Genomic DNA, 18292 nt, shown 5'->3' with positions numbered 1-18292 from the left:
ACACAGCCATTGGAATTATCAGATGAAGACAGTCACACTTTGCCACCCTGCTTGGCATCATTAGTTGTTCCTTGAGGTTTACTATACCACAAATCCTGACTTGTGTCTGAAGCACTAATACTTACAAAACAAGACCTTCTTAAAAGCCAAGAGTATCTGAAGTATCGCATACATGTAGAAATGTCATAGAAACCAATTTTAGGAGGCCTGTAGAGAAATAGTACACTTCTTTATAGAATAGTTGTTATCTAAAGAAAGAGCTAAAAATCTCCCAGGACAAGCCATACTAAAATTCTAGAGTATAGCATTGCAGAGTGTGCTGTTCTCAGCTTTTTTCTTAAATGTTGGGCTGGGAAGAGGGAAGAGGGAAGGAAATGATGCGTTTGGCATGTCGTAAAGCTAGATGTGTCATCACTTTCAATAGTTTAGAACCTTGCCACAAATAGAGTTATCAACACATAGGAAAGGATTTATATTTAATATCGTTTCCTCTGGAAACCTCTAGTTTTTCCAGCTAAGATTTATCCTACTACTCAGTTGTTTTTATCCACTCTGATTTATTGCTGAGCTCATGAACCATTTGTCTCTCCTATATAGGAAAAAAAAAAAAATCCCTTCCCATTAATTTCAATTTTGTCAGTGACTGGGTGTGACTCAGTTGATGATAACCTCAGCCAGCGGCCGTAAGCCTGAGTCTAGAGAGACCGATGTGTTGAGTACAATGACAGGAATTCAAGTTAGCATGTAACCGAGTTTCTATTTCCCCAGAGATAGCTGTGTGGAAGACAAGGGAAATACGCTGACGTCATTAGTGATGTATTTATAACTGTCGGTCCTCCCACCCTCAGTTCCATTGTTCAACTGCCATTGTTCTTTCCATAAGAATCACACTAGGCAGCTTCAAGTGTATACGAATGATTTATTTCCACACTTGCAAGGGTGAGAAATAATTCTTTAAAGCAAGCATTTATTTCAGGAAAAAAATCAAATAGGTCCTATGAGGATACGGGATAGGGAATGCAATCTAGGACTATTCTAAAACATACAATACAGTATATACATATGACGCATTACTGAATTGTACACTTGAAATCTATGTAATTTTATTAACCATGTCACTTCAATAAATTTAATACAAAGGCCTTAAATAAGCTTTTCTAAATAAAACCACATTTTATAAAAGTCAATATTGCTCACAACTCCCAGTGAAGCAAATTAAAGGATTTATTTAAACTGTGGATGTATTGAGCCCTTTGTTATAAGGAACACATATATATTAATAATAACACTAATGACAATTTACTAATTTTATATTGTCTTTGTATTCAGTTAAGAATAAAAGGGTTGGTTTTATTGTATTTCTGATCAGATGACTACCTCAAAATTTTTAAGATCAATCAAATAAATTCATTTTTAGCTCTATAAAACTTTTAAAACATATCTCAGTCAAATATATCTGGTGAACTTCTTTCTTAATAACAGAATAGAATGAGTACTGGTCGTGAGAGAATATTTAACTGCTTTTGTCCTCAATGTATCTAAGCCTTAACTAGACTACTTAATGGTGTTTTGCAAGTCACATTCAAACAATTTTGCTTTCAAGGGTTAACCAGTATAATTCTCCCCAAAGTCTCTGGTGTGCCAGAAAAAATCTTCCAGAACGGTGGGAGAGAGATTTTCTTTTGGTTGAACTAGATTTCTTTTGGGGCTTGAAAAAGACTTTTAAATCAAGAATCGATAGTGCTATGGAAATAACATGTTTGGGTTTGAGAGTTAAAGAAACTTGGCTTCAAATCTCTGATCTAAAAATAGGATTTAACTTGGCTTTGGATACCTGCATATCCTTCCCAAGGTCCACATCCGTGCTGGAGCTTTGGGAGTAAAGCACAGTGCGGTGTTCGGTGGATAGTAAGGTGCTCAAAACCTGCTGCTTCTGCAATTCTCCATGCCTTTACATACTATTGGCTTTTAAGGAGATTTTCGAATAAATGATAAATAATGAGGGAATCTGAAGGACTTCACACCTAATAAATACATGGTTTCTATATTCTCAATAAAGTGGGATCTTGTCAAGACTGTCAAATGTATTTGAAATTGAAATGAAGGTTTAGAATTGCTTTCGTGCCCCTGTCTACATGAACTTGATATCTTTAGCATATGAATATCGATGTTCTAATTTCTTTTGCTCATGGTCAGGACTTGTGACAGTCACATCTCTACATTTTGCTGCTAAAAAACCCACAGCTAAATAGTTGGTGAGATGAGGTTAATGCTAGTGGAAGTAAGAGAAGAAATATACTTTAAAAAAATCATTTATAATGTTCTCACAAAGCTAAAAATATACTTTTAGAGGTAAGACATTGAGATTGCCTTACTGTTCTTCATCAGATCTATTTATTCACTCATTTGGCAAACATTCAACATGTATCTGGAGATGCAAAGATAAATAAGATAATGTCTATATATGTCAAAAATAAACAAACTAAATCAAATGCTTTTTAGTTTATCACTTGCTCATTAAAATTCTGTTTATTTTTAAGCATTTAAGGAGAAAAGACAAACAATAGGTGACAATGTCGTGCAGTCTGTGATATTACACCATTTGTAGCCATATAGATGTATCACTTCAATTGCTCTTCAAGAGAAAACCTGATACATTTAGGTGACAGCCTCCAATTGTAGCAACTTTGGAATCTGTTAAGAGCGTTCGAGCTGATGCTACAGTCTTTCTGGATGACCCTCACTAATGAGTGAACACTGGCAGAGGAGTAAGGCCTGGCCACTGACCCATGCGAAGCTCTTCTGTGGCATTCTTTGCAGTGAAGCTCTTCTGTGGCGGTCTGCAGTGGAGCTCCTTGGGCCGGCTGAGACTGTCTCAGAGCTGCACTGCAGTCCCAGACTCTTCCTACACAGTCTTCTTTCCTTCACTCTCTCCTTTTTCAGGGATTGTAATGTGAGATTCAGAAAAGAGGGGTTAGTCCCTCCCTGATGATGAAAGATAGATGTGGTAAAATTCAGGAACCCAAAAGAAAATGCAACTGTATTAAGATAAAATGAAGTCCAATGCGGTTGATATTAAGATGGGGAGAGAATCGAGGCAACAAATGAGTCTCCGATGGTTCCTGAGTCTCGGCTGAATCTCTACCCTTCTCACACTTCAGTAGTTCGCCACTTCCTTGGAGTAAATAATCTCTCTTTTATTCTAAGTCAGTTCAAGTGGGGTTTTCTTTCACTTACCATAGAATGTTCTGACCATTACAACTGAATGAAGTTGAAGCTTGTCAACAAAGCAAGAGTGATGAGGTCAAGGGAGATTTCTCTTTAAGATGAGAAAGACTTGAGCATGTTTATGCCAGGAAGGAAAGCCAGGTGAAAGAAGGAGAAAGCAAGAATACAGTAGAATAATATGTATGAGTGACGGGATGGGGCCACTGGAAGCAAAGGGGAAAAGAGTCTAAAGTACAACAGAGAGGCTAACCTTGAGCAGAAAGAAAGACTGCCCTTCCATCCAGACAGAAGAAATGAGGGAGTGGAGTGGGAACAGATGCCAACACATTTAGGGGGTACCTACGAGAAAGTTAGTTGAAAAGATCTTACTGTTGATCTTCATTTTCTCATGAAATACCATTTGATGAGTGAAAGGGGATGTGCTGATGTAGGACATTTTAAGACAAGTCAAAGTTCAGCATAGCTGGGGAGATAAAGGTCAAAACGATTTCATTAGGAGCTTGCAGACTGAGTGAAGATGGTAAGGGTCTGGAGTCGCCATTGTCTTGGCTGTCCTGGTTCTCCAGCAGTGCTAGGCAGCTGTCTGTTACATGGATCCAGAGTCGATTTAAATCTTTACAGTCATGTACAGCAGTTTTAGGTTTCTAGTGAAATCGAGCTGAACGTGCCCATATACTGCTCCCGCTCCACACCGCTTCCCTATCATCAACATTCTCCACCAGGTCAGTACATTTGTCACAGTCAATGAATCTACAACGACACATTATTATAACCAAAGTCCAAACACTACATTAGGATTCAGTCTTGCTGTACATTCTATGAGTTTCAACAAGTGTATGCTGACATATATTATGCAGAGTGGTTTTCCTGCCCTAAAAATCCTCTGCGCTACGCCTGTTCATCCTTTTCCATCCAACCACTGGCAATCTCAGATCTTTTTACTGTCTTCATAGTTTTGCCTCTTCCAGAATGTTATGTAGTGAGAATCGTGCAGTATGTAACTTTTTGATACTGGCTTCTTTCAGTTAGCAATATGTATTTAAAGTTTCTCCATTTTTTTGATGGCTTGGTAATTAATTTCTTTCTATCACTAAATAATGTATCCATTCGACTTTGGGTGGTGAACATGCAATGCAATATACAGATGATATATAATTGCACGCTTGAAACCTATCTAATTTCATTAACCAATGTCACCCCCAATAAACTTAATAAAATTTTAAAAAATAACAATAAAATGAAAATAAAAAGATTTTCCTTCCTATTTCTCTTTTACTGGCTCTCTTGAAATAAAAAAAATTATGCATCCACTATAGTAGTTTATTTATCCATTCGTTTATTGAAGGACATCTTGGCTGCTTACATGTTTTGGTAATTACGAAAAAATCTGCTATGGGTTTTGTGTGAATGTAAGTTTTTAATTTATTTGAGTAAATACCAAACAGTATGATTGATAGATCATGTGGTAAGAAAAGGTTTAGTTGTCAGAAATGGCCAAACTGTTTTTCAAAATAGCTATACTATTTTGCATTCCCAGGGGCAATGAATGAGAGTTTCCTTTTGCTCCACATCCTCATCATCAAGAGTTGGTATTTTGAGAAATGGGTTGAGAGTAATAAGAGTATCTCAGAGGTACCCCGGTAAACACTGCAGGGAATGAAAGCAGGAGAGGGCTAGTTGGGAGAAAATGGGGTGCTTGGTAACTGAACAAAATGGAAATGTAATTGAAAGGGCACAGAGTGAAAGTTTTAGGGTCACATGTCAAGGATAATATTTTTCAAAAAATCTACATAGAAAGGTGCACTGAAGAGTGAGGAGGTAGGAGGAGAACAAGAAGAGTAGTGTCAAGGATGTGAAGGGAGGAAATGACAAACAAAATGAAGGCAAAGAAGAGGGCTCTAAATACCATGGAAAAGTCAATCCGGGATGACACAGGTTTTCCAAGTGCCTAGTCACACAGATTCCCAGATTGTTCACAAATGTCGCTAGGTCTTTATATATATGTAGCCAAGTCCTTAAGAAAAGCAAAAGGGGTGGTGAAGCCCATACGCTAATTTAACCCAATACAAATTAAAGTATTGTAATAGTTAGTGTTTTTAGAGTAGAAATATTCTGGATGAAGAAAAGTTTTTAATGAGAACAGAGACTCTTTATTAGATAATGTAATTATGTTTTTAAGTAAAAATCCAATTTCACCCTTAATCTCATGATGCCCTGGACCCATGATGATGTTTATCCTATCAAGGGGTTCTTGTATGACTCTGTAGATTGAAATTGTACACTCTGCCACATTGCTGGTTTTCATGGATGTGCTGCTGGAGGTCTTGGCCTTAGGCAAATTGCATTCCTTTGAGGTTAACCCTGGCAAGGTTTTATGGAAAGCATTGTACAAGGGACAATGGTTCCAGCTCCCCACTTTGTAGGCAGTCCTCATCCTCAGCAGGCAAAGGCATCTCGAAAAAGGCACTGGATTCCAATTGTAAGAGAAAGAAAGAACATCCATCTTGTATTTTTCATCATCTTTATCATTTGGTTGTTTATTCTTAGAAGTACTGTGAAACAACCAAAAATTCAACCACTACCTCTTAGCAACACCTCAAAATAATGGAATTTATCAAGTTTGGTTTAAATTTAATGACAAAAACTAGATATGAGGGAGCAAAAAATTCCATTAGGTTCTCTCATTGTGAATAGTCAAGTGATCATTTTCTGAGTACTGGACAAACTTAAATGGATCCAATTAAATAAGTTTATTAAGATAAAAATATGTATATTATATATTTCTAATATTAGCATATAAAAATATATTTATATATCTGTTATCATCAATTTATTTCAATATCCAAAAATAAAACAAGTATTCAAGGAAATGAATCAATCTTAAGAGATTGGTAGAACTGGAATACATGGAGAGGAGAAGGCTGTCTATGTAAAACAATTATGAACATGACATCTTTAGAAGAATGAGGAGATTAGACTCTTCTCATATTTGTTGGGTTAGAGACAAGTTAAATAAATAAACAGTTTGGGCCAAAGAGTGGAAACTTTAAAAACAGAGCATAGGAATTTATATACAGAATGTCCTTAAAAAGTTTTTGCATATTGGACTGGCATAAAGAATAGCATGACAGTTGTAAAAGGGATGAATCTGGGGAGATGCTGAAGAAAGGGGTATTAGGAAGAGATGATTGCAAGAATCTAGGAACCAAATAATGAACGTCTGAACTAGGGTGAATGGGACAGGTAAAATGAAAAGAAGAAGACAGATGTAAGCATCAATTTATAGGGAAAAAATCAGTTGTTTCCAACTTTCCTTTAAATTGGCATTAAGTAAAAAATAGATGGTCGCCCTTTTTAATGTGCAATATTTTTAAAACAAACTTCATAATGTGGAAAATGTCACACCTACTCACAAAAAAATAGAATATCGTAATAAGCCTCAATGCACCTATCACCCAACATCAACGTACAATCAATCCTGCCCCTAACTATAGCGCCATCTACTTCACCCTATTTTTTATGCATCATTTGCCATACTAATATTCTAGCTAAACTAGAATAGATTCGTGTGGAGGTCATTCTGTGTGGAGGTCATTCCACTGAATAGAGCAGGCTATTAATATTTTGGACCAATAATGAAGTATGAATGCAAAGTAGTCAAGCTCAACACTTTACTGTATATTTGAATCACCTAAGAAGTTTTAAAAATAGAATTGTGTAGATATCACCCCTAGAGATTCACATTCAGTTGTCTGGAGTTAGGGAACATGTATGTGTATCTTTAAAAATATCCACAGATGATTCTAATGCATGGCCCAGGGTGAGAATCATTGCTCTAGCTCAATTAAATCAGAATTTTCATGTCAGAATATCAGGTAATTTTTAAATCTCCCCAAACTGTGGCCAACATTGAGAAATTTGCTTTATGCTAATGAGACTAAACCAGATCTGAAAATGTTCTTTCTACAAAGGTTTCGAGCAACGAGTCATCCTCAGGTGACTGCCGTGAAGGAAGAATTTCATGTTAATGTTTATATTCATGTGTATTTTACAAAATACCACTATCTTTTTACTTCAGTGTCCCATCTGATCTGAGCACTTTGAGATATGGATTTACAAGATGGTTGTCTGTTGTCTGCAGCTGAAGCACAAGATCTGTGGTGGCAAAACATTGTTCAAAGAGAGGAGGAGAGTGTGGAGGTGAGGAGGAGGGAGTACATGATTCACCACAGGGTCTGAGGGAGACAAGGAAGAGCATGAGTGACACCGCCCCTCCTATATCCAGCTTTCTTCTGTCATCCTCCATCACGACTTGAAAGTCACACAAATTTGGTAGTACCTCCATGCTTAGTTATTTCCCAACTTTTTGGTTTCTGGACTGGCTCTCGTGAGTAGCAGCAGACTAAAACGAGAGAGAGAAAGTAAAAAGGAATCGAAATTGAAAAGAGAAGTTGATGAGAGACATCAACTTGCATTGTCACGATACAAATGATTAAGTGCCCTTATTTATGTGAGTATCATCACTGGTGATCAAATGATTCTTAACATTTTTTCCTCTCTCTTAGACCCCTCTGAGAATCTGATGACAGTTATAACTCTCTCCTCTAAAAAAAATGCACATGTTCACAGGCACAAAAAGATTCATATGTCTTTTTTTTACAGTCTTCTTAGAGTCATCACTAGAATGTCCAGTATTTCACAACCCCAATCTCTGGCTGGTTCTCTCAGTCTCATTGCACTATTAGCTGTAGCTGTGCAAAATCTCAAGAGTTAAGGCTATTATAATCTTACTTTTTGTGAAAAGTAAGCATTAGGGATAAGTATGACCATTTGGATAAAAAGACTCTTTTAATCTTTTATTTACATTAATTATTTCCGGAGGAGGTTAAAAAATTCCCTAGAATACTGCAGTTTTCAGTGTAAATAGAGTAATCAAAGCTTAAAAGTGAAGGAAAACACAGCCAAGTGCAGGGAGAAGGCGATGATAGGAATGACTAGAGAAGTGAATGTAATTTTGTTATTGTTCAGAATTTTAGAAATTCGTCTTGGAGTTTCCTGCGACCCAATAACATTTAGAACAGCAATGATAAATTAAAGTGTTTCTTCCCAAACATGTTCTGCTCTTTCAGACACTTTTGTTAAAAACAGGAGCTTTAAGGGAGTAGTCAGATTATTGGTTTGCATGTGTTGGAAATATTATGCCTAAATCTTTACACAGGTAAAGGAAACATGAGAAGAGGAACTGTAAAGATCTAAATACAAAAAGTGGGCTCCTAAAATGTAATCACGAAAGGCTTTGTTAGAGAAAGTAATGGGATTGTTGATCATAATGACTATCTAGGGCTCAGTAAGAATCAGCCCTCTGGGGCACGAGAATGGTACGCTTGCCCAGGAATCACTTCTTGACCTGCTCAGCTGGGTGGTGTTGAAGTGGTGCTTGTCCACTCTGCCCCCACCACTCCGAAAACGCTCTATCCTTCTAACACTGCACAAACTGTACTTTTGCGACATAAGTACATACCTTTGTTTTCGCCTCAGTGCAAGCTTCCTTGTGCTACTCCCTACACAGTGTCTAGAGCAGAGCTTAGCACATATGAAGTGCTCAATATGTACTAAAGTGGTATTATGTAACCCTAAATAGTTTGAATTCTCAAAGGGACAGAAAAGAGTTTTTTGGATGACATATCTTATTATTCAAGACTCTTAAGAAATTCTCTAAATAGTCCATCAACTAACAACTGTGGCTTAACACCCCAGTTTATATTTTAGATGTCTTTCCGTACAGGTATTGAATTAAAATTTAGCATCTCGTTTCCAACAAGAAAGGCATCCACATGCAATTTCGTATAAACATAAGACAAAGATGGTGTGCTGTAACAGTTGTCTGAACTCAGATGAAAGATTACTTATAAGTAGTATTATACCATACAAAATTAAATATTATATCAATTAAAATAATAAAATATGAATAATTTTCTATTTGCCTACTATAGTAAAATTATCTTTTTTTTTTTTTTAATTTGAAGGTTGGTTGGTTTACCAGAAACCTAGTTTGACAACTCTGTTACATTACATTAAGCGACATTACATTTATTTGTCCACTGGTTATGGAGAAAGAGATTCTATTCTCTCTGGAATTAGAAGACTTTTATGTGGAGTAAGTAGTAACAACGGCTCATTTTAATTATACCTGTACTTTATAAAATGCTCTAAATGTATAATCTCATTTGATATTAAAAAACCTTGTGACGTATATAGTATTTCCCACTTCCACCCCCAGTTCACAGTTAAGAAAACTGAGTTCAGACTCATTTACTCATTCACTCAATAGATATTTACTAAATTTTCAATTTTACTAGCCAAGTACTCTTGAGAAATAGAAAGTTGAACAAGACAGACATGTTTTCTGTCTTTATGTAAGTTATGTGTTAGTGGTAGAGATAGTAAATAAATAATAAAATAAAAATAATGATATGTTTTATTAAGAATTATGATGGAAATAAAAAGAATACATGCTGTCAGATGAAGGGGAATGGAGAATAATAATAAATAGGGCGATTAGCTGAGGCCTTTAGTCACATAGTCAACTGCTCATTGATGAGTCAAGGCTATATTCATGTCTTCTGCCTCCTAAGCTGGTGCTATAAAATTGTAAACTGCTCCCGACAAAAGTTAAGGATTTTGAGAAACGATGTTATTTTTTTTTTCAGGTCCCATGTTGACCTTGAAGTTAAATAAACAGCCAAAAGCAGCAAGAAGCAGCCTTCACTTACCCTTACACAACTTGGGATACCCTTATTGTTACTTCAGCCTTTGATATTGTGAAGGAACATCTCACTGGTCCCTAAAGTAGAAGAGTTTGATACCTGTTTCATAAGAACATGAGTTCCATTTCCTCCCTGTGATACCAAAGTACCTACTGGTTATGTATCTGCAGCATAATTAGACCTTCTGTGTCATTACCTCACTTTTATAAATATTATGTTCATACAGCATTTTCATATTACAGGAATATTTGTAGATAAGTGAAAATGAAAGATAAAGTATTTATTTCAAAGGTTAATTCTATAGCCAGGTCTATGGTTCCACTGTAAGATTAAAAACTAAATTTGCATGCTCAGGACTGCTGTTTGCAAAGACCATTTATTCTTTCCCAACACAGTTGAGAAAGCAGCTGAGCAAAATGGAATCTCAGTTTTTCCAAAGGGCTGTTATAGCGATAGGAGTTCAGTACAATAATATCTATTTACTTTTCCCAACACTTGGTTACCTCCCCTCCCCCCCAACCCTGTGACCCTGTGGAGCCTGAGGTAATGCATTCTGCATGGTAGCTTGGGTCTGAGAAGGTTCTAAGAACTTGCTGACAATTACTCATTGTGTTTCATTATTTATCACACTGGGATAACGTGAATCTCTGATGTCCATTTTGCAGGCTGATCTGAGACCCTGTTCACAGGGAAGTCATGAGGAACCCTTATCCTGCTTTCAAAGCACCCCCCGCCCCCACCTCTACCCTTTCAATTTAATTCAGTAGTGATAAATAGGAGTAGTTTTTATGACTGAAAACTACCATTTTGTTTCCAAGAGTTTGACTCTGTTTTAACCTAGTGCATTTTCTGTACATAATGTACCTCGTGTTATCAGAAATTTGGGATATTTGCTCTGGAAAATTTTAACAACTTCAAAGTATAATTGAGCAGCCAGAAATTCTTCTGATGTCAGTTGCATTCCACCAACACCAGAAGCCTGCATGTATCTGGTGTTGTAAATAAATAACGGACATGATGTTTAAAGATGTTTGAAAAAATGTGGTTTTTCTTGACGTGTGTAAAATTAAGTGAAATGTTTCTGTAACATTCCCTTCTTGCCTTTCCAAGCTATGGATTAAGGCAAAGTTCCAAGACTTTTCAGGAACTGATGTCTCCATTTTCTAGTCAGTTTGTGCAACTCATTAAGATTGTTTGATGTAGAAGTTTAGGAAAGAACATTTGCTTTATTTAAAACTTTTCTTACATCAATACCAGAATTAAATTGTTTTTATATGCATGCTCATTGAGCTTGTATGATTTAAACTGTGGAGAGTTTGGAATTCTAGGTCCACTGAAAAAGAAAGAATATCAAATGCAAGAAATAAATAAAGATTTTAGAATATTCCAGTGTCCTGGTGACGGTGCATAAGTACAAATTGGCTGTGGGGGTGTGGGTTGCTCCCCAGTAGCAGAGACCAGCTGAGGAATGCCATGTTGAGGCAGAAGAAAGATGGCAAAGTCTTGGGTTTGAGTCAGGCAGAGAGATGAAGCAGAAAGTTGCTGCTTAAGGTGGCCAAAGAATGAACTGCTCAGATAAAATGGTGGAGCCACATCTGAGAAACATACAAGGTTGTGCGACCTGGAGAAACAGGAATGCCTTGAGGAGTTTTTCTACACTCTTGCTGCCTCTATAGTTAATTCCCGGCACCCCAGCCAAGGAGACCAAACAAATATATGTCAGTTCAAGTTACACCTCTGTTTAAAATTTTCCAATGTCTTCTAGTAACTGAAAAATATCCAAATATAATTCTAAATATAATTTGGAAGATAAATGCCAAATAATTTCCCAGCTCTTTGCCACTCCCTAAATGGATCTAAATGCTCTGTTGTGGTGAACTCTCCAATCTCCTTTCCTACCCCCTACCCCATCTGGCACGAGATACATTGACCTTGTTGCTGATCCTTGAACATGCCAAACTTAATCCTTCCTCGGGTATCCCTCTCGATGAACCACCTCTACTCCCCCGGGCTGAAACACACTACTCTAAATTTTTGACTGTCTTGATTCCCAACTTCACTAAAGTTTCCCTCCTCATATCTTCTCCTTAGAAAGAGCATCCCTACGACACTATCTAAGGAATCTCTCCACTCAGCTCTCTATTTTCTTATACCAATTCATTTGTTTTCAGTTTTATCATTTTCTGATATTATGTTATATATTTACTATCATGACTCTTTCTTAACTGCATTGTTCAAATCTGTAGACCTACTACCTAAAACAGTGCCTGATATGGTAGATTCTTGGTAAATATTTGATGACTCACTAATGAAATGGCTATCTGCTGATATAAATGATAAGGGGAAGCAACATGGTAATTTGGGCCATAACACCGATATTAAAGAGAGTCACAAGAGATGGGATAAAAAATAAGGTATAGAACAGGGAGCGTGGTTTAAAAAACTAAATTTTGGAATATTAAGTGAGTCAGAATGTGTTTTAGAATGAACTAGAAATAAGATATCTATAGAATACCATCTAAAACTTGTGAAATGCCTGGTCCAGCTACATTATTTTTTTTTAAATATTGCAATGCATTTACTTTCTCACATGAAAATCTATTTGTTCTACAATTCCCAAGGCAAAAATAAAAAGGTATATCTTTTATAATTTTGATTAAATTTGGAAAACATCACATTTGGGTCTTTCTAATTTCCTATACAATGTTTTTCTCTAAGTAAAATGGGGTGAGGAGAGAGAGGGAGAAAGAGAGAGAGGGAGGGAGAGAGAGAGAGAAGAGGTGAGGGAGCGGGAGATGAATTTCGTTGTCTTCCTTTGATCAGCATGAACAAGATCACTTCCGGCAGTAGTGCTGGGAGAGAGCAACAGAAAGCTAGTTGTGCAGAAGCTGAGAGGATATATGTAAATGAATATCTTTTCTGAGGATATGACAGAGAGGCAAATATGACTTTTGACAATAAAACACCAGTAGAAGGGTGGCAAAGGAGCAGGAAAAGTGACTCAGCAAATTCTGAGGTTTGAAATTTTTCTTTCAAATGAATAACTGGAAAAGTGGGACAATAGAAAATAAGGGGGAAAAAAGATACGATACTTTATTTACCAAAAGTTTTTATTATATTTTTTCTTTTAGCTATGTTTTCTTTAAGATAAAATAGTTATTATTTTTAATTCTATGGTAATGTACATTTAGAAATTGGAACAGTTGATAATAAAGGGACTATATTAAAGACTTTGACTTGAACTATTTGGGTTTAATTAACTTTAAAGACATGAACAGAAAATCTGTGGAGTTGGGGGCGTTCCTGTGGTTTGTGCCATGTTTGAGAAAAATGCTTTAGATGGTTTATCATGTGAAAAAAATTGGTTAGATCAAAAGGAAAATCTTTAAATGAAAGAGTAAATACTTGAGAGATTTAAATGGAAAGTACTAGGAGAAAATCCATGGACTACGTTTGCCATGCATTAGAGTATGAGTGTGTTCGATGAACTTGAGGTTAAATAGTTTCTGAGAACTTTGAAAGCCATGAGCTTTGCGGCATTCCCAGTATGACTCAGCATGGGAAACTTCAAGTCAGTGTAAGCATGCAGGGCATTTTGTGAGAGCAAAACCCTTCCTGCTTCTGAGCTTCATGGGAGAAAACATGACTATGGAAGATAATTGCTCTCTAACTTAGTGAGAACAAAACGTTCTGAAATTAAAAATAAAAGCGGCTTCTATTGAAGAGAACCTTATTACAGGGAGCTCTTTAGTCAGAGCAAAAGTTCTAGAACATCTTTAATTGTATGAGTTGTCATTATAGATTATCAAAGAATGTGCACAGATATCTAAGACTATCTGCATGATCAGAAAATAAAACCATTTTATAATATAATGAAATATCAAGAGATTTGGAGCCGCAAAGCCAGGGTTGGAATCCCAGACCTATCATTTGCTAATCATCATTGGAGTATTATGCACAAAAAACTATGTAAATAATGGTACAATTCAATAACTTTTCACAAGACATATCCACATACCAGCACCCACTGAAACTGATATTAAAAGCCCCCTTTTGCTCACTTCCTGTCATTGCCCCCTAGGTCACCCACTCTCCTGATTTCTAACACCACAGATTTATTTTGACTGATTTGTCAGAACCTTATATAAATCGAATCATTCTATTGTATACATTACAACAATTTACACAGTCTACACTTGATGCATATTTGGGCTGTTTCTAGGTTTTGGTTGTTCTCCAGTGTTGCTAGGAATGTTCTTATATTTATTTTGTGTGTGTGCATGAACATCTGAATGCAAATGCATTAGTTTGCTAGAGATGCCATAACAAAGTAACACAGACAGGGTAGCTTAAACAAGAGAAACTTGTTTTCTCACAGTTCCGGAGGTTGAATTCCAAGATCAAGGTGTTAGCTGGTCTGGTTTCTTGAGAGGCCTCTTTCCTTGACTTGCAGGCAACTGCCTCCTTGCTATGTTCTCAGAGGCTTCTCCTCTGTGTGTATACTCCTGGGGGCTCTTCCTCTTATAAGGACTCCAGTCTTATTGGGTTAGGACCCCACCCTTAGGATTGCATTCAACCTTAATTACTTCATTAAAGGCATTATCTACAACATTATCTATCACATTGGTGGTTGGGACTTTAACATGTGGATTTTTTTTTTTTTTTTTTTTTTTAGGTAGAGAGGGGACACAATTTCGTCCATAGCAGCATTTCTGTGGGTTATATACTTAAGAATGTACTCATGTCCAATGCTGGGTCATGGGTCATATTTTCTTTTTTCTGTTTTATTATTCTACTTTCACATTTAGATGTACTTAACATCCAGAACTAATTTTTTGTGTATCGTGTGAAGTTGGGAATGGGGTCGTGAGCTACCTTTTTCCACATAGATATTCAACTGACCCAAAACTATTTTTTAAAAAAGACTATCTTTCCCGCACCACACCGTATTGACACTTGTTATAAATCGGGTAACACTTCTAATTATAGGTCAGTTTCAGGATGTGCCTTTCTTTTTCACTGGCATATATGTTTATTCTTGAGCCAATATCACACTGTCTCATATAATATAGCTCTATAACAAGGTTTGACTTCTAGTAATCCTCTTCATGGCCCTTTACATTTCCAAACATATTTTTGAATTTTCTTGTCAATTGTCATAAAAAAGCTGCTGGGATTTGAGTTAGGATTATATTGAATTTAGAGATACATTTGGGAAGAACTAACATTAAAAAAAATAGTAAGTCTTCTAATTGATGAACATGGTATATTCCATTTTTTATTTAAATCTGCTCTGATTCCTATTAGTAATTTTTCCAGTGTAGCAGATCTCACGCTTCTTTCATTAGATTTATTTCTTAATGTTTTATAATTTTTAAATTGTCTTTATAAATTAGTCAAGTGTTTTACGATATTTCCAGCCATACCTCTACATATAGTATTTTGAAGATTTTCCATAATAATCTAGGTAAATGATAATCATCAGTGTCTTCATTCATTCTTTTATTCATTTATTTATTGAATACTTATTTATTGCATGCCTCTTGATACTAGTGTTTGATCCTAGGCACATAAAAGTATGTGCTTTTACTTTCTAAAAGGGGTTAAAAATCTAAGGTTAAACAAATAATAAGACAGGGTAACAAGCTATAACAGAGGGAGTTACAAAATATTACAGAAGTACTGAGTAGATGAAACTATCATGAAAACAAGAATGATATTTAAGAATTATCGGAATAATCACAGAAACTACACTGAGAAGTAGAATCAATCATTTCACAGGGGGTCAATAAACGCAAACTAGGACACAAGCAAAATGAAGGATAGTGTAAAAAAATATGTTAATATTATGTTTGAACTCTCAGTTATAACAACAGCAACAACAAAAACCTACTAAGACTACTAGAATCGTATCACGCCAAATTGCTGATAAATTAAACTCAAGGGAGAAGGCAGGGGCCCGGGAATACTATGTGATCAGTGTGGTCTCCATCTAAGGGGTTTACAAAGAGTAGGAGCCATAAACATAAGTACAACCAGTGATCTCCTCCAGGTGGGGCCACAGAAAAAGGGGCTTGTTTAAGTCACAAGGAAGAATGTACCTGGAAGCACTGAGGTGGGAACTGAGACCAACAGTAATCTGTTAACAGTAAAGCCTAATTTAATTTAAAGTATGTGTTTGTATCGTACATTATCTAAGAGGAGTTATGTTGCCCATTGACATTGGCAAAATCAGGACATTTAAGCAAATGTAAGAACAGAAAGTAGGAAAATGAAAGTACGAAGGTTTGAGAAGTGAGTATCTTTAGCTTCCGAGAGTTCTGAAAAGTGTGTCTAATCTAAACCAGAGCTAAATGGATATCATGGAAGGAGCTTGGAACTGGGAGTCAGAACTAGTGCCAGTTCTCGTACTTTACTAGCAGTGTTACCTTTTAAAGCTACATAACCTCTCTGACTCTCAGTTTCCTAACACAGCTAGATCAAATTATTTAATGTGAGACCCCTTTTAAATGATAAAATACTATATAAGTCTAAGAGATAGTGGTTTAAAACACGTTCATTGTATCACCAAACATATTACAACCTATTAGTGATTATCACCTATAGCAGCAGTTCTCAAACTTTTAGGTCTCAAGAGTCCTTTATGCTCTTAAAATATTGAGAACCCCATGTTGGCATGGGCTATGTCTATGGAATGTGCTGTTTTAGGAATTAAAACTGAGAACAATTTTTATAAATATTCACTTATTTAAAATAAAAAGAACCCATTACACGATGGCATAAAAAATATATACATAAAATAACTATATTTTCAAACATTTTTTTTCCAAAACAAAGCAACATTTAGTGAGAAAAGTGGCATTATTTTACCTTTTTGCATATGTAAGATAATGTCTGGCTTAATGAAGATGATTTGCTTTTCATATCTACTTCTGCACTCACTCTTTTGAAATATGTTGTTTTGGTGGAAAAATAAATATCTGGCCTTCACAGTTATGTATTAGAAAAAGGAAGAAAAAGGAAGAATATTTTAATAGCTCTTTGGGGTATTTGTAGATCTTCTTTGATTTCATAAATTAACCTCTTAAAGGTTAGGTGCAATGTGAAATATAAACTCACATAAATAAACTTTTTTTTCTTATACTATTAAATTTGTTATATTGTTTTGCTCTTTGAATGGGTCTTTTACCCATGCATTATTTTGTAATATCATTTATTAGTCAATTTTAACTATGTGCCAAATGTTGGCACATTTTACATACAATATTTTAAAAATCACATTTGTTACTATCACCACTATCTCATCAGAAAATCTTTAAGTATTATAATGCTATCTAACTCAACGTTATGAATATAAATTTTCCACAATTCTAATTTTCACTTGAAAGCTTGAATTCAGTCACCAGTAATAATGATTGTCAGTTGTTTTTTGATGTGACAGACTTACTTGGTTTTGAGAAAATGTCTACCAAATACCCAGGTCTAAATAACCCTACTGTTTTTCAAGTAAAATTAGCTTTCTATGAAAAAGGCAGCTAGTTCAATTCACAGCTCAACCAACTATGCCAGTCATTTTCCCTGAGACTGTCATACTCCTGTAGGCTGGAGAAGTGCTTCATTTGTAGCTCCCATTTCATCACAAGGACTTCTTAAAGACATGAACTCAAAAAAGGAGATTTGATAAAATTAATTCTCTTATTGCTCCATCAAGGATATTCTTAAGTTAAACCAGCTTTTTATTTTCCCCTCTGTCAGTGCTTGGAGGTCAAGAATTCAGTGATCACAGTACAGTTTTGTTCCACTGCCTTGATTTGTGGTAAGGTGTCAGCAGTTATCCTTTTAGTGAAAATTTTAATATAGTGAAGAAGAAAGTGATATCTTTTTATTATTATGAAAATAGTTTGATCTTGCAGACTCCCTGAAATAGTAGCAAGGAATCCCAGAGGTCAGCAGATTCCACTCTGAGAACCACTGACCTAGAGCAATGTTGAAAAGAATTCTGTATCTTTCGCCCTCAGGAAGACTGTCTGGATCTTGAATGATCAATGACCAGTTAGCAAAATAATCTGTCTGCTGTTCTTCCTTGGCTGTGACTTCCCTGGATGTAGAAGGTAGAAAAGCAAGAGATCACAGTCTGGTCCCAGCCTTTTTCAGCTGCGTCTCTCCTTTTCCTCTCCTGAATCCTCAATTCCAAACATGCTGCTCTCAAGCTCTCTCAAACACTCCTCAGCATTTTCAGCTTTGTGAAGTGACTTTCTCTACCACTATTACCAGGATTTCAGGAGTCAGCTCAGGAC

Source organism: Rousettus aegyptiacus, unplaced genomic scaffold (assembly GCF_014176215.1).
Source record: "Rousettus aegyptiacus isolate mRouAeg1 unplaced genomic scaffold, mRouAeg1.p scaffold_m13_p_11, whole genome shotgun sequence".
Lineage (NCBI taxonomy): Eukaryota > Metazoa > Chordata > Mammalia > Chiroptera > Pteropodidae > Rousettus > Rousettus aegyptiacus.
This window is presented reverse-complemented; position numbering follows the sequence as displayed.